This window comes from Gouania willdenowi, chromosome 14 (genome assembly GCF_900634775.1).
Source record: "Gouania willdenowi chromosome 14, fGouWil2.1, whole genome shotgun sequence".
NCBI lineage: Eukaryota > Metazoa > Chordata > Actinopteri > Blenniiformes > Gobiesocidae > Gouania > Gouania willdenowi.
The window spans coordinates 21389219-21411753 of record NC_041057.1 but is presented as its reverse complement, the minus strand read 5'-3'; the positions used below and the strand labels follow the sequence as shown (position 1 = coordinate 21411753).

The following is a 22535-nucleotide window of genomic DNA, read 5'->3' as shown; positions in this document are numbered from 1 at the left end:
TTTCAATTCCCAAGGCACGTCTCTGGCGATGCTCTTATCGCTCTTGTCTATCAGTTCAAAGATGGTAATGTTTCAAAGTTCTACAACTCAGGAGAAATAAATGTCACCCAGCTCTGCTCAGATAAACACAAAACAATATAGTGTACGTTACGGAGTCTGATAGAAGTCGAAGACGTAAATGTCTGCCAGCACTCACTGACATTTCCATAGTATTATAAAACATTCTGCCAGCATCTGCTGGAGTATTAAATTCAGAAAAATACTGATATGATTTTTGCCACATTAATCTAAATATCAAAGAAAATGCAGTGTTTGCTTTTTGGATCGTTCCAGGAGTAGTACAGTATGTTTGTACCCCACAGTCAGAAAACTGTTGTGTTAGCATGAAAGAGTACATTACCAAACAGTAATCACTAATCAATAGAAAACCCAATGTGATGAGAATAAGAAAAGCCATCAATTAGTAAACAGACGGATACAAATTTTAACGAGTCATTTTGTTTACGAGCTTACTGGAGTAGCATTGTATTGGAAATGAGGCTCTGGTACAAGCAATTTACTTTCATGCATTTTATTTGATAGAAGTTCAAGGCCAGAAACCTTCCAATGAAAGCTTCACTTTGTATTTGCTAAAGCTGTTTGGCTTCTTTCTTCCTTTTCTCATCCATAATTGAAACCTGGAAAAGTTGCTTTCAAAAGCTCTGACCAAAACTTGCCACGTTAGTTTATACACAGAGTACTAGGTTGTTCCACTTTCTGTTTTTGCGTGTGCATGTGTGCGTGTTGAGTGCATGTCTCATGGTTCAAATTTAGCAGCATCTAAAGGTGCTTTTCGTGATATTTAGTCTAAGGCTGGGATAAACGATTATTTTTTAAACAATTAATCTAGTGATTATTTTTTCGAAGCATCGATTAATCTAACAATTCATTTTTCCAGTTCAATTCGACTCGATTTGATTATCGATTATCTACCCATTAATTGACTAAAAGTAATTTATACATGTTGATTTACTTATCTAAAATGGGGGGGGAAAAAAAAAAAAACATGAATTCCTTAACATTGCAATATATTTTTATTGCTCTTCAACTCAAAATTCCAAAATAAAGTTCAAGTAATGGAATATAAAAGTACAAAATAATGCATTCAGAGTCAGAAAGTGCATCGGTGCACACATTTTGCGTCAATGCTTTTTTTTTAATAGATTTAGTCCCAATTAATGTTATTAGGGTAATGAATTACAATAACTTACAATTTCATTTCGCAGACGCTTTTATCCAAAGTGATGTACAGCACAAGCAGTTAGGCTTAAGGAACCTCCTCAACATCCCACTGTAATGCCAGGTTGGATTTGAACCAGAGACCCTCCAATTAGAAGCCCGCCTTAACGCTACACCGCCACTGCATAATTGTGTTAAATCAAAGAAATAAAGCAATCTGCATTTGTCATAAAGTGCACCGAAAATATCCAACCAATCTTGCACTGGGGCTGGGCAATATATTGTGATTCCAGATATATCAAGTTTTCTATTTTAGCGACATAGAAAGTGACAATATCACCTATATCGGCAATAGTACATGAAAAGCATAGTTAGTAGGGGTGTCCCGATCCGATATTGATATCGATCCGATATCAGCCAGAAAACGAATATCAGATTTTATCAGACTACATCTAAAATCTCCGATATATATTATATTATATTCATTCAATACAGTAGAATACTGTAGATATTATGTTGAAGGTAACATGTATGTAACCAATTGATTAATAATAAATGGGTCAGTTTTTCTCATACCTACTGTTGCTGATTATTGTTCTCTGTTTGAGTGACATCACTTGATCAAGCCTTTTTTAATATTCCACACTACAAAATTAGTAATAAAAGTATGTATGATTTGTGCTGATATTGAATCGATATCGGTATCGACCAACACTCAAGGCTGCAATATCGGTATTGTATCAGAAGTGAAAAAGCTGTATCGTGACATCCCTAATATTTAGATGGATTACTAAATGTGTCCTAACCCAGACCTTGCCCTAAACAAGCCACACTACAGAACTCACTCATACGTGCTGTCCCTTATAGGAGAAAAAGCAAATTCAACCCAGAATTGTCTTTCTGGTAACACTATTTAGTTAAAAATATCAAGATTTCTATTGTATATCGGCATTTAGAGATAAAAATATTGAGATATGAGTTTTGGTCTATAGCCATATCTTGCACTAAATGTAGAATTCTAAAATGTCAAAGAAACATATTTAACCACCGATGTAATTTCATTCCAGGTTGACATAAAATCAATTATATTGAACATAAGAAAACTTTCAGAACATAATTCAGTCATCACCTTTGGTTGTGTAGTAGATGATGGTGACAGACAGGCTGGTTTGAAAATGCCGATATCCAATAAATTTTACATTCAAAGCTAAAATAAAACATTTTGTTGATGCCAAAGATCACAATGACGTCCGTGAAAATGATGGAAATGCAACAAATACACAAATGATCATTTATCACATCCATCGTTTGCAGAACACAGTTGTTGGCAAGACAACGCGAAAAACCTTGAAGCTGGTGAGCTACAGCAGATGAGTAATGATGTTCATCCCTTCAGGACCACACCAAGCCATTCTTCTAATGGCTACTTTTAAACCCAAAAAACACATACAGCTCAGATCACCTCAATATGGTTCCTTCAACATGAGAATGAGACCACATTACTTACATGGCCTAAATGGTCACCAGTAAACCCAACACCTTTGGGATGTGATTAAATGGAACATGCACTACATGATATGCAGCCAACAAATGTGTAGCAACTGCTTGAAATTGTTATATAAGTCTAGCACAACAGCACTCTAGAGATCTCCCAGAAGCTTCTGGAAATCAAGCTACCAAGAATAAACACAGGTGGGCCCAATAAAGGGTGCACAATCTCTTGCCTGCCTGAATATTGTGGATGTGCTATTTCTTTACCAGCTGCAGGGATTTACTAAGATTGCAGTGCAAATATGTTCGAATGCAGACGTGTTTGAGACCGCCTTATTTAAATGAGCATTTTGTGAGTGTAAAGTGTTCAACACTGAAAATGTAGGACAGCTGTACAAACAAACACTCGTTTCTTCTAGTGAAGACAATGCATTTTTATTCAATTATGAGGGCTACACAATAAATGCATATTAACAAAAGTGCTGTTTTTTCGAATGGACAAAAAAAAAAAAATAATGTTATTTATTCCAAATGGATTATTGCTGATAAGCATTCTAATCACTGCAAGGATTGACAGGTAGTGATATTTGTGCACGTTTTTACAGGCGCAGACCTTTAGTAGATCTGTCCCTGAGTTAGGGCTGCACAATTAATCACATTTTAATCGTGATTACAATTTTGGTTGTCACAAATAAATGAACCTGATCGTCGGCAATATTCACATTTGAAATACCGGCTCTGCACACTGTAATAGTGCATTCATTCAGTAAGCCTTTGGTCGATATTATTATTATTATAAATCTTATTTAAAGCATTCTTTTTGCACTGTACACTGTGCAAATATTGTTTGTTTAAAAGTATTTTTATAAAAACAGATTTTTTTTTTACTGACATGATAAATAATTGTGAATATAATCGTGATTACAAAATGGATACAAAATATTCGTGATTATCATTTTGGTCATAATCGTGCAGCCCTACCCTGAGTGTATATAAATTTGGCTCACTGGTAGAATAGTAATAAGAGCTGAAAAGGAAGCTTCAGCACCAGTGATCAGGAGTTTGTACAGAATGAAAGAAAATGATGAGATTTTGGGAAAGTGGGAGAAAAAAACTATACACACAATTAAAAACAACCAGTGTCTAAAAAAATAACTACAAATGACAATAGTGGTCAGAAGATGCCAACATATTGACATATTTCAACAAGCAAGAACTATAGGGTGCATAAAATCATAATTGAAGTCATTGCTTGTTTTTTGTAGTGCAGTTTAATGGGAGAGTGTAAAGACCTGATGGACTTTGATATAAAGCCAAACTGTGTACAGTAGGTCCGATAACTGGACTGGAACAGCTCCAATGAGCAATACTTGTGGGAGGTTCTAGGTCAGCATTGTGAATCCCTGCTGGGAGCGACCCAGTGGATGAACTGTGAAATGGCAAAGGCAGTTATGACATGTGACTAGGGATGGGAATCGAAAACTGGTTCTTTCTGAGAACTGGTTCCCAGTAATTAAATTCCTAGGAACCGTTTGTTTGCTTGTATTTCAATTCCACTTATCGGTTCCTCTTACGTCGCAAATACGTAACGATAAACTCCTCCCGGTCCTATATTATATATATTGTGTTTATGCTAGCACCAAGTGAAGCTCCTTCCACCATATAGTTGTTTGCTGTCCACCGCGAGAATCCACCTACTCCACCCACAGCTGTGCTATGTGCTCCGTGCTGTGTTTGTAGCATCTCTGTTGCCACGCTACTCACTTCCGGGTTCCGTACACTTGTGCTGAAATTTCTTCTTGCACAGATTTTTCTTCAGAAAACAACAAACTTCAGCAAGAACACACACCTCATCACCAGTTTATGTCCTCATAACAAGTAAGCAGACATGGGAGACGGACTGGTACTGATCGTTGTCTTTAGTTTGCTCTTTCACAGTGGTTCACACACAGCTGATGACGTCACATGTAACAACGGGGACGGCGTCTCTGAAGGTCCATTTATAGAAAAGTAAACAAAGGCTGAACTAAAGCTTTACCGTTAAATACATAACAATAAGTGCAGCTGTACTTTTGGTTAATATGTTCTTTTTTTTTTACAGAATAATTATTTGTTTTGTGTCTGAATTACTTTTGGATCAAATTGTTCAAGTTCAAAAGGAGCACTGTAAATATTCTCAAATGTTTGTAGCTAAAATGTGTCATATGTTGTAATAATAATAATAATAATAATAATAATAATAATAATAATAATAATAATAATAATAATAATAATAATAATAATAATTCATCAATTTTATATTGCGCTTTTGTATATATTATTATCCAGTGAAAACAATCTATACCTGGTGGATTAAAAAAGAGCTGATATTCCTGCAGGAAATTAAAGAGACAAAGATAACATCATAAAGAGTTAAAGCAAACAAATCCATTTGTATTATTTCACCCAATGAGAATCGATAAGAGAATCGGTAAGGAATCGAATCGATAAACAGTATCGATAATGGAATCGGAATCGCTAAATTCTTATCAATTTCCATCCCTACTTGTGACGGCACATTCTGGAGCTACACTAGCTTCAACTTGCAACTAATGCAACTTTCAAAAGAGGTCTGCAGTATTTCTATGGTGAAATTACATTTAGGGCAACTGAAAGCTGATATCCAGAGTTTCTGAGAAACGTCTCGATGTCCCGCCCTAAACAGCTCCATTTCCTCCCACTAACAATCTACCAGAAGCCACGCCTCTACTTTTCTGCACGTGCAGCACGGAACATAACGAGGTCACATCGGATCGCATTGATATAGGTCTATGGGTCAGGTAAGAGCCAAAATCATATTTATCTGTTTGCTGTTGTGACGCGCGCCTTGTTTCCGTGCACAGTTCTACATTCACTTTGATTGACTGACTCTAAAACAGAAAGTTGAAGCCTATTGGCTGAGTGCACACGGTGATTGTTTCCATTTGTACAGGGGTCTATAGGATGAAGGAGGGGCTTATATACATTAATGACCACCGGCAGTAGACCATAGTAAAAGACTAGTTAGGTATTTTTTTGCATTTCAAAAGATTCATACATAAACATAGATTTCTCAGAAACTCCAGATATCAGCTTTAAGAATTCAGATCAGGTCGTAAAAATAATTAGGAAATGAAAAACCCATCCTTGGTTTTCCATAACTACTTTAGATCATTTACATCAACATGAATACTTTAAAGGAATACAAATGAATAAAGCAGGCAGATTAGCTAACAGTACTCTGCCCTTTAGATGCATGTCCTGCCATCAGGGTTGGAGTCAATTACATTTTTCAGTTACAATTACGTTTTCAATTACCCATCTTCAATTAAAATTCGAAAGAGGTTACAAATAATTTTCCTCAAAGCCAATTACAATTACGTTCTTAATTACTAAATTTTAATTACAATTATTCACAATTACTGAAGTTGAAATAAATAACCAAATAAAAGTTAACTTTCCTCTTGTGTTAGCTTTCTGTTAGCATCTCTTTTGATAACGGGTCCTAAATCTTAATAATAATAATAATAATAATAATAATAATAATAAAGCTAATATCTACCGACTAATTTCCTTCCTATCTATTGGTTACCTTGTTAGGCTTCTGAATCACTGAAAATATAGGTTTTTATATTTTTGGTGTGGACATCTGAGCCTTTTTAGCATCAGTATAGCCTATTTTTTTAAATAGTAAAATGTGGAAAAGCTTGATATGAAACATATTTTATCAATTGTTCACGACATACTGTATGTGTAGAACTGTACATAGAACTGTAACATGGTTCCCTAGTTTTGCGTTCAGTTTTACTTGACAATTTTTATAGAATTTTCATAGCAATTACAATTACAAATTACAATTTCACTACAACGATGACAGCAACAGATTTTTGAAATTACAATTATAATGTAATTAATTATCAATTATGCAATTACAACTTCTCGCGCAACTTGGCCCCCATGTTTTGCGAAGCCCATGGAGCCTATGTGACCCCCTATGAACGCAACCCTCTATGAATGTGACCCCCTATGAACGTGACCAGCAATGAATGTGACCCCCTATGAACGTAACTCTCTATGAATGTGAACCTGAACTTTTCTCCACGGAGACAATGGTAAAATCAACAAAGAATCCATACAGTGATGATGTCATAAGAGCTAATACACTCCCAGCTAAATGCATTGACCTTAGTTATAACATAGGTAATTTTTAGCGTCTGAGGTAAGTGGAGGGGTCTGGACCAACCCTCCATATTGCATAACCCTCCCATGCACGGTTTAGCCTGCACCACCACTTTTGCCAATGGAAAAATAATTACAACAATTACAATAGGATTCCACAGCACGCTGCACTGGGAACTGCGTATGCTACGCATACTCGCGACTCCCAGGTACGTGGGCTTGGCCCCCTAATTATAATTTACCCCAACCCTGGCTGCCATAGTAACAGATTTGTTGGCGTTACATCTCTTCCTCCTCAAAGACTTTATTCTCATTCCTGGCTTGTTGAAGGTGGACATTAGACTCCCCCAACTAAACAATGTCACTGGCACAAGTTGATGGACAAGCCAAATGTCTTTTTAAACATTTTCCAATATCAAAGTATACAACATTCACAGTTTAATACTAGAATCACTCTACCTTCATTATCTCTAAGCAGATAAGTGGAAACGCAGACACTGCCCTGGCAGCAATATTCACCCTCTGCAAACGGCACAACCCCTAGCCTCAACATCAAATCAGTATTCATGGATGTGCCCCTTGGTTGTTGTAAAGGCCCCTATACATGTGTATATTACAAAGTCTATAGCAAACCAAGTTTGATGTAAGATGGACTATTACACTATAAATATTCTACAAGCAGGCATGCTGAACAGTAAAAACTATGACTGAGATCATATTTTGTCAAAGTAAACTCCTCCCCTGATACACTGTTAATAAAAACCTACATGCAATGGTAGCATGCAATGCGCAGCAATGGTCGGGGTCAGGCAAGACCTGAAAGCAGCTGTTAGCATGTAAAGGGAAATGTTAAAAAAAATTAAGTTATTATTTAAAAAATACACCAAAAAATGCATCTAGACAGCATGGAGATGTTGGTCATTTGTTGTTAAAGGTCCCATGTCATGCTATTTTTCACCCATCTCCATTTGCTCTAAGAACCCAAAAAACATAGTATTTGAAGTTTATTTCCCCAAACTCGCCTGTTTTCCAGAGTTTTAGCCTCTGAAAAGTCACTTTCTGAGCAACTCTACACAAACAGGCAGATTTGCGACCTACTTATGCATATTCATGAGTGGGCGTGTCTATAGACGGGACACTGACTTCCTCCTCCCTGCACGGTGAAGTAGGGTCAGAGGACGGCCCGCCCTGTTCCCACCCACTCCATAGCCAAGCTCATGGTGCTTTATAAACACAAGACAGTGCGTGGGGGCGGGGCGTCCACTTTATGATGTTTAAAGCACAGAAAAGTCGATTTAGCTAAATATGAGCCCTTTAATAGTGAAAACTTGATAATTAAAATTGACTCCAATTATTCGCCTGAGAACAAAATTCAAACATCATCTACCATGACCCCAAAGGTTTTACATAGAAAAAAAATTTAAATACATTAAATCTATTTAGCAAGAATTTGCAGGTATATGTTTACAATACTGTTTACAGTCAAACATTTTTGATCCATTGTAGGCTCAATAATTTTTGATAAATCACAAATGTGTGTGGATTGTTTGTGTAGGACGGTCTGAAGAAGTGCTGCAGCAAGTTTGGTGTCAATTGTACAGAAATTATGGGAGCAGATGGGTTTAATAAAGGAATTCATAATTTGCAATAGGTTTAAATGTATAAAAGTTTGTTCTTGGGGCTACAGTTTGGTACAAGTTGCCAATCTGTTGCACACTGTTGCACTTATGGTAGATTTTTTGTGAATTTTCCAACTTTTGGACTTCAGAGGCTTACTGTAGCACCACCTTTAGGACGATTGGTCTTTTTTTTTTTTTTTTTGCAGCTGAGGGAATTTGCCACGGGACTGGACCTTTGTGTATAATTTGGTGATTGCTCATGGGTAGGACAATTTGCTCAGAAGAACAACATGTAGGATAAAAATAGGTTCCCAGCAGCTTAGTCTTCCTGACCCCTAATAAAGCAGCTTTACACTAAAGTTTCAAAGAATTTACAATACTTAAAAAAACAAAAAAAAAATAGCTGCCATATCTAACAGTAGATTTTCAAAGGTGGTGTTTTAAGCACCAATAATGACTACTTTATTGCTCCAGTCACCACTTTGTTGAAGTGTTTTTAACAGAAGCAAAGAAACCTAAGGTATTGATTCTCAGCGCTGTTAAAGTTTTCAAGGCTTCAAATGAATCTGCTCTACGTCGTCTCAAAATGTTAGGCTCCTTATGCTTCTTTGGTGAGCGAGGAGCTTCTTGCCTGCTTCACTGTCAAGGTCGCAGGTTATAGGACACCATCCTGTCTCAGTCAGTGCTCCAAAGGCTTAGAAACATTACAATTAAAGCCTTGTCGTTTCTGTGATACTTTCATTTCTTGCATCCGTGCTGCGTGACAGATTTCATTCTTTATGTAAACTCTCCTGTTTATTGACGTATTTAGTTTCCTCAGCTAGTGTTGTTTTCCTCTGGCAAACGCTCGACATTTTATTAGTCATTGTTGTTGATAGAAATGGGAACATTAATCTTAACTGTAAAAAGCGTTTTAAATTGTTTAGATGCATTTTGTTGGGAACTACCTGACCTACAGTGTTCAAGTCTGCCAGGAATAATAATGCAGAGGACTGATGCTCCTCTGTGCTGTACCGGCCAAATGACAACATGGAGGCTCTATGCTGACATTTTTCCAAAGGTGCACACACGTTCCTATTAGAGCTGGGCGATATGGACAAAAGTCACATCTCAATATTTTTTCTCATAATGGCGATATACAATATAAATCTTGAAATTATTGTTTTTGTTTTTTGAATGGAAAAAAACGGAGGAAAAAATTGTAAAAAAAAAATCTCGAAATTGTTTACCAACGTCTTATCAGGAAGACAATTCAGGGTTAAATTTGCTGATGTAAAATGCCACACAGACACATTTATTAACAAACAGCTGCAAAATATGATCTGTTTTTACACTTTTTCTCCTAGAAAGGACAGCACGTGTGAGTGAGTTCTTAAGTGTGTTTTGTTTAGGGGAAGGTCTGGGTTAGGACGCATTTAGAAATCCATCTAACTGTGATTTTAATGCTGTTCTGAGAAGTAGTGAAAGCAGCCATTCGTAAAACAAGTATTTTAATATAAAATAAGCTATAGAAAAAATAGGGGATATTATCATTTTCCATATCGGCAAAATAAAAAACTCGATATTCCTTGAATATCGATATATTGCCCAGCTCTAGTTCCGAAAGTAAAATATTTGGGGGCATGTGGAAATATTTATTCATAAAAACAAAAATTGCAGCACCTCAAACATTTTGATTTCTGTCCCCTGTGAAGTAAGCACAAAAGGTATTATTTTTAAGGGTGGAGAATCAGTTCAATTTCCCTATTTGTCTCCAATTATTAGAGTCTCAAATGGATTATAAACCGATTCTTGATTATTATTGATTATCAATTAAATTTCTGATCATTGCTGATTATTCATCTTCCATGTAACATGATGTCAGCTGCTAAATTATTCGATGTCATTTAAAAATCCCATTATGGACGACTCGCCTCATTTGTATTACAATTTTAAAAATGTAAATAATTAATCTTTGGAAATTTAAGAATTCATAATCTGCAATAATACAATCTAGGGATCTCCCGATACAACTTTTTCACTTCTGATACAACACCGATTGCAGCCTTGAGTATTGGCCGATACCAATATCGATCCTATACAATAACAGCTTGAACCATACATGGTTTTATTACTTATTTTGTAGTGTGGAATGTTATAAAAGGCTTGATTAATTTAAAATACAGACCCATTCATTAGGGATGTCCTGATACAACTTTTTCATTTCCGATATGATACCAATATTGCAGCCTTGAGTATCGAAGGAAACCGATATTGATCCGATATCAGCATGAATCATACATACTTTTTTTTTTCTTTAATAAAAAAAAATATACTTATTTTGTAGTGTGGCATGTTAGAAAAGACTTGATCTAGTGATGTTATCCAAAAAGAGAACAATAGTCAGCAACAGTAGGTATGAGAAAAACTGACCCATTTATTATTAACCAATTTGTTACATGAATTTTAACCTTAAACACAATATATACAGTATTCCACAATTGAATAAAATAAATAAAAATGAATTGAGGGAGGAAAAAAAAAAAAAATTATTATTAACCAGTGGATTACATATAATAAACCTTTAAGAATAAGAATATTCTATGACTGAATAATATAAATAAAAAATATAATAGAAGATATTGAAAAAATAAATAAAAAGAAACAATATATATTTTATCGGATATTTTAGATGCAGTCCGATAAAATCTGATTATTATAGGACTAATAAAGGTAGTTTTTAACTAACGTAGATCAAAGAGCTTGGCTGAATACAGGGCTTTACATTAACTTTCAAAGGTCACTTGCCACATGGCAAGTTAGGATTTACTATAAAAAAACACAACCATACATCACTAATAGAGATAAGTTAAAATTCAGTTATCACTAAATATGTGTATATGTTACTGTTTGGTCATTTTGCCTTTGAAGCTCATAAGCTGTTTGTTTTACCATCAAAAAGTACCAAAATGTATCAATATTTAGTTTGATCCAGTTTATACGTGTCTCACGCTCACGCTATTGTGTGTCTGCAGTTACTAAGAATTGAATCATTTATTAATGTGCCCCTCATATTTTGGTTAAATAAGAAAATGGATTGAATAAAATGTGATGGTGTCCTCATGGACCTTATGTGAATATAATCAATTTATTAGGTGTAACCGAGAGCTGACGAGGATTTGATCCAACGAATCCAAAGATGACATGATTTTATGTATGTTTGGAATTTATCTTTACTCCAACAATGTGCGACTAAATTCTTTCCGCGGTTCGCACAGATGTTTTTTAGGTGCAAATGTGATTGAATGGTTAGCAGCGTAGAGCTCTGCCCTAGTGTGTAATAAAAGTTTACTACTCATCTGTTCTTTGGGCTTCTCCGAACCTCGTTTCAATGTTCCTACATGCCAGATACTAAACTTCAGAGCACGTTGTTTTCCAGCTCCTGATTTTGCTAAGCAGAGCTTTTTAGAGAAAGAAGCTGAGACACTGTTGCATTTATGTGCCTAAACAGCCTAAACTCTGACGGCTGCACAGATGCCAGTGTCCAATTAAAGTGATGGGTGCACATTCAATGATGCCAAAGTGTCTAACTTCCTGGGGAGATGTTTAAAAGTGATGCATCACATGATTCTTTTTTCGTATTTGATTAATCCATTCTTTTTTTTAAACCAATTAAATTGATTTATCAGAGGTTTTTAATACTTCTTGGCCATATACCATAACAGAATTATTTGACGCACACATTTGTCATCCTTCCCATGATCTATCTGTTTCTCTGCTCCATGAGTTTAAGCAGGAATGACAGAATTTGGATTGAAGGTGAATATCAATGATCATTATCTGGAAGCCTTCATCTTCATCAATGGGCAGTGGTCTTCATCAATGAGCAGTGGTCTTCATCAATGGGCAGTGGTCTTCATCAATGGGCAGTCAGTGGTCTTCATCAATGGGCAGTGGTCTTCATCAATGAGCAGTGGTCTTCATCAATGAGCAGTGGTCTTCATCAATGAGCAGTGGTCTTCATCAATGGGCAGTGGTCTTCATCAATGGGCAGTGGTCTTCATCAATGAGCAGTGGTCTTCATCAATGGGCAGTGGTCTTCATCAATGAGCAGTGGTCTTCATCAATGGGCAGTGGTCTTCATCAATGAGCAGTGGTCTTCATCAATGGGCAGTGGTCTTCATCAATGAGCAGTGGTCTTCATCAATGGGCAGTGGTCTTCATCAATGGGCAGTCAGTGGTCTTCATCAATGGGCAGTGGTCTTCATCAATGGGCAGTGGTCTTCATCAATGGGCAGTGGTCTTCATCAATGGGCAGTGGTCTTCATCAATGAGCAGTGGTCTTCATCAATGAGCAGTGGTCTTCATCAATGGGCAGTGGTCTTCATCAATGGGCAGTGGTCTTCATCAATGGGCAGTGGTCTTCATCAATGAGCAGTGGTCTTCATCAATGGGCAGTGGTCTTCATCAATGGGCAGCCAGTGGTCTTCATCAATGAGCAGTGGTCTTCATCAATGAGCAGTGGTCTTCATCAATGAGCAGTGGTCTTCATCAATGGGCAGTGGTCTTCATCAATGGGCAGTGGTCTTCATCAATGGGCAGTCAGTGGTCTTCATCAATGGGCAGTCAGTGGTCTTCATCAATGAGCAGTGGTCTTCATCAATGAGCAGTGGTCTTCATCAATGGGCAGTGGTCTTCATCAATGGGCAGTGGTCTTCATCAATGGGCAGTGGTCTTCATCAATGAGCAGTGGTCTTCATCAATGGGCAGTGGGCACATGGAGGTAACAATCATGTTCAAAATGCTCTCTGTAGACTCAGCTACTCTTCGAGTAGAACATGATGAAAGTCTAAAATAAAATAAAATAAAATGATCTTTTTTTTAATTATTTTAGGATCTTCATAAATAATAGACATACATACATATTACATGGATGATCAATATTTTCAAAGTGTGGCTGATGAAATTCTTTTTACTTGTAAATATATATATATATATATATATATTTTTTTTAAATTACATGAAATTAAAATACACTGGGCAGCTTTGAAAGTTTCCTAATTTATCACAGCAATCGTTGAATGAAGATCAATCAAAGTTAAAGGCACTTTTTTTCTCTACTGCATATGATTGAGAGAGAGATTTTTGGTCATGTTGTTGATGTCATGTGTTTGTTGATGATTTTACTGATGATTTTAATTGATTTTACTGATGATTGTAATTGATTTTACTGATGATTTTAAACGTTCTTATTGTTTTTAAACAATTGAATGTATTTTTTTATAATGTAAAGCACATTGAGTTGCCTTGAGTATGAAATGCCCTATACAAATAAATTTGCCTTGCCTTGCCTAATATCTGTTAGGTGTTCACATCTACAAATTTATTCAATAAGAAATTCAACTTTCTTAGTTTAAACCTTTAAACCATTTTCAAAATAATTATTGAAATCCATTCGAGTGGTTATTAATATTTATGCAATAACGTTTCTGTTATTTATGTTAAAAATTATTGTTAATATATCAACTCGTTTTGAAACAAATTACAAGGGGGTACAGCTAAACTGTGTTTATTTATGTTTATCAGTTTTTATGGACAGTTTATTGAAAGCGTCATGTCCTCATTTATTTCTTGTGCTATACATGGATAAAAACTGTTGGGCTTGGTTTCTATGACTAACATTGACGTGAGATGTTTTATGCCGTTAAACAGGAGTCACTAAAAAAGTATGAATTTCTACATGTAGAGTGATTTGAACATATGGCTGCTTTTACATTGAATTAGCTCCAAAGTACAGTTGAATGGGCAGAGAACAGCTAATAATTTTATCATTTTGATACTTAAAGCATATCGTAATGATGAAAAAAGCAGACACTTATTTTCATCATATATTTAATCAACTATATGCTGCACTACATGGAAGCAAAGGAAAAATTTGAGAAAAAAAAAGATTTAAAAACATAGTCAGAAAGAAGAAGAAAAAACAATTAAAACAAATTCTATATAATTAACAGAGCCTCAAATTTCCCGTTTCTAAATTTCCTCTATTCCGTTCCAGTTTACCCATTTCCACATCAAAAGTTTACCATTTTGTTTCTTTTAATAGGCTTTGTGGCTTTTTAACTTCCCGAAATCACATTATATTTAATTGAGTTACCTATTGTTATTAATATCAGATTTCTATGCTGCATCCATGGGACTAAAGCATTCGCTGAAATCACACAAGATGTTGCGCCAGAATTAACATCTCTTTGTCCACTAATTGACTGGGAAAAATTGTGTGTAAATGTGTAATATTGCACCAAACATGCATGTGAGGGTATATTTCGTATCATATTGCTAATTTCAATTGATTTTGTTAAAAACATATATTCAAAAAATATATATTGATAGAAAATAATGATTTCAAACACAAACCTAAATAAATGTTCTTTGCTTCCACATCCACATTCATTATTTTTCCTTTTTGTATTTTCTGCACGGTCATCTGAGCAGATGTCTGTTCAGTCTGAGATAATTCATGCAGCAAAGCTGAATCACAGTTTTCCATTGCAAAGGAAGCATCACAATCGCTGAGAAAAACAACAAGCATGTGTGCCATATATCAAATTGCACTCTTATCTTGACATTTCATACAGCTCTAAAAAAAAAAGAGAGAAAAAGTGAAAACACTCCTACGGTGAAGCTGGTGACAACCTCGAACAGAAACCAGAGACACACACAAATTACCAAGCTCCATAAAAAACAACAATTAATGCTTCTGTCTCCTTAGGCCCTTTGCTTCCCAATCACAGTCTTGCTCTTTAGCAAACATCTGGTTACCAAGGTAACAGCTTTATGGATGGTGATCTTCTTCTTCTTCTTCTGTCTACCTGGTAAATAAGACACCAAAAGCATCACGTTTTGTAATAGTCGATGAAGCATGATGATATTAGATTGAGACGCGCGTCACATTTCAGACCTACATACCTTTCTATAGATCGATGCACAGCCACCAAAGTACAAGTGCGCCTGCAGCTTGACATGCAGCGATTTGTGCCAAGCACCTTGAATCATATAAAGTGCTCAGACAGTCTTTGCCTTCAAATAACCTTCAAACAATGACGAGGTTATCAGGAAGAAAAGTGAAATCTGATCAAAATCTTTGCCCTGAAAGGACTAAAATACCCTTTAGTCTCCAACCAGCTTCCATCAGTAGTCCAATATTTTATGCTTTAATACGTCTTCACTGCCAGATGATCAAATGAATGTCTGACAAAGCCAATTCTTTTGAAACATTGTACACCTTTAAGCACTGCATTTTCCTTCACTCCTACCACCACATTCAAAGTGTTAAAAGTGTATAATAATCTCTGACATTTTAGGACTTTCTCGCAAACTTCAGTCAAGCCGATCCACCTGTCTGGTATACAGCCAGGTCTAATATGAAGCTCTGGGCTCAAGAGAGATTCTGACATTTGAGAGATTTCGACTGTCAATCTGAAAGGTTGCAGACGAAGTGAAAGTCATAGGTAGTTAAGGAGAAGAGAGAAAGATGAGGGGTGGTGAGGTGACATCCCTGGCGACCTATAACATTAGGTTCTTATCATATGGCAAGACATTCAATCACTTATGTAAGATTTTAAACTGACTAGACTTTCATAGCATGTCTTTTTTTTCAAATGTCCTTGAATTCTATACATTTTATATGACCAAGACATTGCTTTGAAGATTTATGGAAAGGTGAACATTCATTTGGACTTTCACTGGCATGCCCAAGGACACTTGGACAGTGAGGGCTAAAACTGTGAACTGAACCGCCAATAAGGTGCCAACCAGCAACCAAACCAGCACATGCAGGTCAAACCCAGAGCCAATTGGGGGTGGGGGTCCAGACCAGTTGCAGCCCAGTCCTCAACCTGCCCAGGTTTAGCAATACTAACCTAGACCACCGGGAATATCGAAGACGCCACCGCAAGCTACCACACCAGGCACATTGGGGGCCACCCTAGCCTGACAAGACTCCTCATTGGGACCCAGCCACCTGACCAACCCTGCCCCAGTCCGGCCTCCTGTGGAGGAAGATCCATCAGCAATCAGCACCTAAGTACACAGGATCCATCTATGATTTATTTTTCTGAAGAGTTCATACATCATCATACTTTTAGGTTTTTATTCTTACCGTAGAATTTCAAAGTTGCAGAATTTAATGTTTGGAACAACTTTGTTGATGGTTTCGATGGGATCATAGAGAACAGATTTATCTTGGGTAGGATTCTTATTTTAACAGTATTGCATTTGATTTGGTCAAGAAGGGAGATAAGGAGATTCAAATCTATAATTTTGTCCAGCAATAGATCAAAGTTTAATTTTGATCCATTGCTGCAGCCTTTACTTTTAATTTCTGTTGCTGCCGTGAATAAAATTAGAGCCAACATTGACCAGAGGTGTTTTAAAAAATCAGCTGGGAATCCATCTGGACTGGGTGCCCTGCATGTTGGCATACTGTCAAAAGCCCTTTGTCGTTCATTTAAATTCAGTGGAGAGTCTGAGGTAGTTTTCAGTTCTAAGAATAGCTGTGGGAGGTTTAAGTTGTAAAAGAATGTGTTTATCTTTACTGTTGGGGTTTATGATCGTCAAGTTTCCGCCGTTTTTGGCTACAAGCAATACTTTTTGGACAATATACAATCCTTGGCTGTGCTGATAGGAACCTGTTATTCTAAGCTTTGGAAGCGGAACCCAAGATATGGGAAGTAATGGATAGTACAGTTTTGTTTATAGATAAATGCCCTGATATTCATTTAAAAAACAACGTATTGAATCCTGCAAAAAAAATTCTGCACAAACAAATGAAAATCGTTCTATTTTTTTAATAGAGAATAGTACTTCCTTACCAGTTTCTAAATAATGTTTTAAAATATTCATGTAGTGTCTTAAGATCTATCGAGATCAGTTTTAGTCGAGTAGCAGTAGTTTATTGAATGCTACGTTCTTGGTTCTGTCCATATTTAGCTTGCTAAAAAGGATTTATATGGTTCTTGTGACTCATTTATTCATTCATTTACAGGTCGATGCATACAGGGTGGTCGTTCTTTTTAGAATTCAGCCATTGATTTGTAAACCCTTCACAAAACAAATTACATATGTGGCATAGAATTTATCCAGGAACAAAGAGCAGTGACAATCACAAAAATCATTATAAATCGGTGGGCGTCTGGAAGGAACAGTTTTCTAGCGTGAGCCAAGCTTTGAGTGTTAATCTAACTGCTCCACTGCATGAAAATGAAGAATTATTGGAGCTCAATACAGACTGAGCAAAGGAGGGAAGTGAAGTTCTTGAAAGCATGGAAAGTGGGGGAAAAAAAAAAAAAAAAAGGTAATGCAAAAACACTCTCAAAGCCTAAAATCAGAGTCGGTGCTAGGCGGTATTAAATGGGGGGGCATTAAGAAAACTGCGGGGGGCACAACAAAGACCCTGCGTTCAACAGCCTCCCACACCCCACCCCGCGCACCAACAATTAAAATAGATAAATAAAACACCATTCAACATTTAAACATGGTCCTACTCCACCAAACAGCATATAGTATGGAGGCACATTAGATTTTTGTGAGTGGGTGGGTCCACAACAGCAATAACGGCTATAATGTAAACAAACTTGCTAAACATCTTAACGACGACATTAGCCTGACAGTCAAGGATACATGAGGTTTGTTTGTCACATACATATACAGTATACTAATACTGAATAGTAATTCATGACATGTAGTGAAATAGACAACGACAACCTAATGCTATATAAACACAGCCACGAAAACAAAGTTAGCTCGCTAACATACCTCTGACGAAGTGGTCACTACAGACTCGGGCATCAGCAGACTCTGCTCCTCAGAGCAGGTCAAAGACATATACACATTCTATTGGCTGATCCTAACAACAGCTCTAGGGTACGTTCAATAGCAAAGTATACTACAGTATATTATATCTATGGAGCAGAATCCCATCTGCTGTCAGTGAATGGACACAGTCAGTTGCGATGGCCAATCCGATATATTTGATTAATAAATAGCTCCCCCTGTAGTGGGAAGAGTAGGGAGGTACAGTAGGTCAGCTGGGGGGGCACTGCCCGCAAATGCCCCCCCATGACGCCAACACTGCCTGAAATATTAAATGATTCCACTTCATTACCAAAACTGTAGTTGGATGAGAAAAGTGAGTTTACATATTTTACTTAACATTATTAAACCATGCATTGGCTTCCTGTTGTCCTGCTCTACTGCCATACTATCCTCCTACTTTATGGATTCATATCATTGAGAGCCCTTTGGTTATGACTGACATGGTCATGGCTGAGGCTTTAATGGAGTGCATGAAGGCAGCGCTTTTGATTGCTTCTCAGTATGGTTAGGATAAAAAAAAATTGATTTGAATCTATTTTCCTTTGAACATGCAAATATTTTCACCAACCTTAGTTTATATTATTCACAGCATTAGATTTCGGAGAATTATATTCCAATACAATTGTGACTTAAATATCCTTAACCGAATCAAAAATTTAACTGAATCCTTGTGAATCCAATAGAATCCTTTTGAGAAATCTGAATCAATACCCAGTTCTGTACTGAGTCATTTCTATAAACACCTAGAGAAAGACTTTGCTCTATGTTACCATGCTTTGAGACATTATAGCATAATTTATTTTTGTCATCACTTGCATCATGCCTGAGATGTGATGCCGTCAAGGCATGACATATTTTCTCCTCGAGGAGAAAACGCAGCCAATCCGTGAAACTATCTCCGTGTCCTTCCTGCACATTCCGTCTGACTGCATCTGCAAAGCTGAAACCAACACAAACCAACCAATCTCAGACTCTCTAATCATGCAGCTTTGTAGCATGCAGGTTCACTAAGTCATGGAAGCACAACATACCCATCTGTAGCTCTTGGATAACAAAAGCTGCTCTCTGACACAATCCCTGCTGGACAATAAATCTGACTTTGCTTCCCCCTCAACCACAACAGGCCATCCCCGTGTTTCTGTGCTCCGTATGTCTCAACAGATGAAGAAACTGGCTGAGAAATGTAATTTACTTGTGGTCACTCTCATGAGCCCGGGGGACTCATTGCATTATGAGCCCTGTGGCGTGCAGCATGAGACGCTGTAAGGAACCACCGATAACTGTGCATTACATCACAAGAGGAGAGGTGTGGTAAAAACGTTCATTAGTAGCTGGGTTTCCATTACCCTTGGAAATGCGCTAAATCTAAATAGCGCAATAAAAACTGGTAATGGAAACACCTGATTTTCGAAAAAAACACTCAAATATCGCGAAAAAGTTATGACGGTTCGATACTGAAATGTGTTGCAAAAACGCCATGGAAACACCTTTTCCGCAAATACACGTCACAGGATGTGACGTACCTGGTCACATCACCACTGCTTTCCAAGAAAACAGGGTGAGGTACGTGTAGACAGAAGAGGACTCATTTCTTAGCAATATACTTTATAATTATTACTGCCACATTAGATCTGAATCAACAAAGGAATACGGAGTGCTATAAGGAGGCTTGGAACGTCCGTCTTTCTGCAGTGAAGTTACGAGGCACCTGCCCAAAACAACCTTCAATGGAAATACGTTCAAAGCGCAATTATACTTTGTCTACATTTAGAAATATCATTATTTTGAAAAAAAAAAACCTGTAATGAAAACACAGCTAGCAATTAGTGATGGAAGGGAGACGAAACATCTTGATTAATTGTCACTGATCAGCAAGGCAAGGGGAAATAGGTCTATAAGTTATCTTCAGCACAAGTGACATCCTGTGACCTCATCCCTATAGACGAAGTCCACTAATTAAAACCAAAGCGCTCCCTCTGACTTTAGCTGTCTGAAGTGTATGAAAAGATTGAGCAAAAACTCATAAAACAAAAATCTCATGAACACTGCGTCCCTGCCTATGTGTGCCAAGGCCTGTTTTTAAATCGACTCAGTTCACCACATTTTTTTGCTGTTCGAATATGCACCATAATGTGTTTGTATGGAAAACAGCTAATTATCACATCATGCGCACACATTTATTTCATTTGGGTATTTTGTGCTCCAGTGCCCAATCCGATGGGGACTACGTCCATAGAAAACATTTATTGCCTGTGTGTATTTTCTTCTCACGGGCACTAAACACACCACAATCCTCTCTTTTGTTTGCATAAAGCCAATGTTGACCCATTTTCACACATATATGTATTTTTTTTTTTTTTTTCCCTCCTTGAGAGGGGGGAGAGTTATGTGTGTTTGAGCATTAGTAGGGTGGATAGATGTTTCTCTTAGACTTTAATTATTCAAGCTGTCTCTGTCTGATGTTACAAAACATATTTGCAGATGCACATACTGTATATCTCAGCATGCGTGTGTGTCCGCTGACACCATCACACCATGCATGGTCACTAAATCACAAGGCTGTTTTCTCTTCCCCCCCCTCTTTAATGAGGTAGACTTATGTCTTCTCATTGTGCAACAAGGATGTACAAGGAAATAGACACGCTTGGAATCATTTAGGAAAACAAACTGTTTAAAAGACAAATGCACATGCAGATGACTCAGTCTTCCACACTATGGTCACATCTTCTTGAAAAATGAACTTAAGGTTAGGATGAATATCAGTTGTGTTTTTTTTTTTTTTTTTCTCCATAGGTGGTATTGAGCTCTAAACGGTCCAAGGTTAATCCCAACAGTCTTGACACAGGTTGCAGAAGCACAAAACGTGTATTAAAGTCAAGCACACAGGTTTAAGTTTCTAACGCTGTTTTTTTCTTATTTATTTCTTTAATTGTTACTCATGCAAACGTCGCGCGCGCAGTCGCTTTAATTGGCCATTAGCGCCAAGTAACAATTCGTGTCGCATTGAGGTGCCTGTCCTGAGAAGTCGACACAAGCTCAACGAATAAACGCCAAAACAGCGCCCGCGTCATCGCCACTGAATGATAAACCTTCCGTTTTTCACGTGTCACCCAAACAAACACTTAATTCCCAGGCGGAATGTGACACCAGGAGCGAAGCTTTTACGCGTTTTACGCATGCAGCGCCGCAGCATCGTCTCCACTCCGGCACGCGAGCAGGAGAGACCTGTTAAACACAGCAATTACGTCGGACACAGACGGCATTTGTTGCATGTTTGAATCAAGCATTACCACTTAACCAACACACCAAACAAACGCACGTTATGGAGACGAGACGCACCACAGGTAAAGAAACAAAAGATGAATCCTCACCAGCAGCAACGAGGCTCGTCTTCCTGCTGGTTCTTGTCGCTCCTTCTAGAAGTTAATGAGCGTCTGACGTCGGGTCCGACTGATTCCTCCCTCAGCTGTTAGTCTCCACTAGGTTTGTTTTTTTTTTTTTTTTTTTAACCCCCCCTCTCTCTCTATTACAGTGCTGAAATAATAATTACGTCCTCGCGTAAAGCTCTGCCCTCTCCAAACTAACCTTCCCGCCCCCTCCTCTTACCATCTCACATTGGTGCTGGACAGGAGGCAAACCCTGGACCTGGGGGCTGCTTGACAGGCGCTGATCTGTCACACCGATTATTGCCCACATGCGGTGGACGTTTTTCGGCTCACTCTTAACCGAGCAGCTTGTCAGCGATGCCCCCCAGCAGCTGGAGGGGACTGTTGCCTCTTTTTCCTTGTGCATTACAGTATTACACAATGCGCTCCCAGCAGTGAGTGGGTCCCCACTTAGTTCTGTTGGAGCACTGACGCAGGTGCCCAAGGTCCAAGCAGAGATACATTCTGACAATGATACAGCAATGTAATGTGAGTCATCACACTCAGCAATGGTAACACGATAGCAGAGCAGTTTCACTCTGTGACCTTGGCTTGGCTTGGTGTAATCACACAGGGGTGCCATGAAAAATAAGGGTGAGGGAGGACATTGTTTCAAAGTGGACACAAGATGCCCTTGTGCAAGGCATGAAATGTCAATGCCTAACCCTCAAATGGTACAAGTCTGCACTAATAGCCAGCCAAGTCCCAGGTGGGTTTTTTTTTTTTTTTT

At 37.6% G+C, this 22535-nt stretch overlaps 1 protein-coding gene across 2 annotated transcripts in view; it reads right to left on the bottom strand.

Annotated features, from left to right (window-relative positions):
• The window catches only part of gabra3 (gamma-aminobutyric acid type A receptor subunit alpha3), a 159340-nt gene extending 137216 nt beyond the window's left edge, over positions 1-22124 (bottom strand). For both annotated transcript variants that reach the window (XM_028466497.1, XM_028466498.1), the window contains exon 1: positions 21752-22124. The gene's annotated coding sequence lies outside the window, so the exon portion shown is untranslated. The remainder of the gene's footprint in view (positions 1-21751) is intronic.
• Positions 22125-22535: the final 411 nt, after the last annotated feature.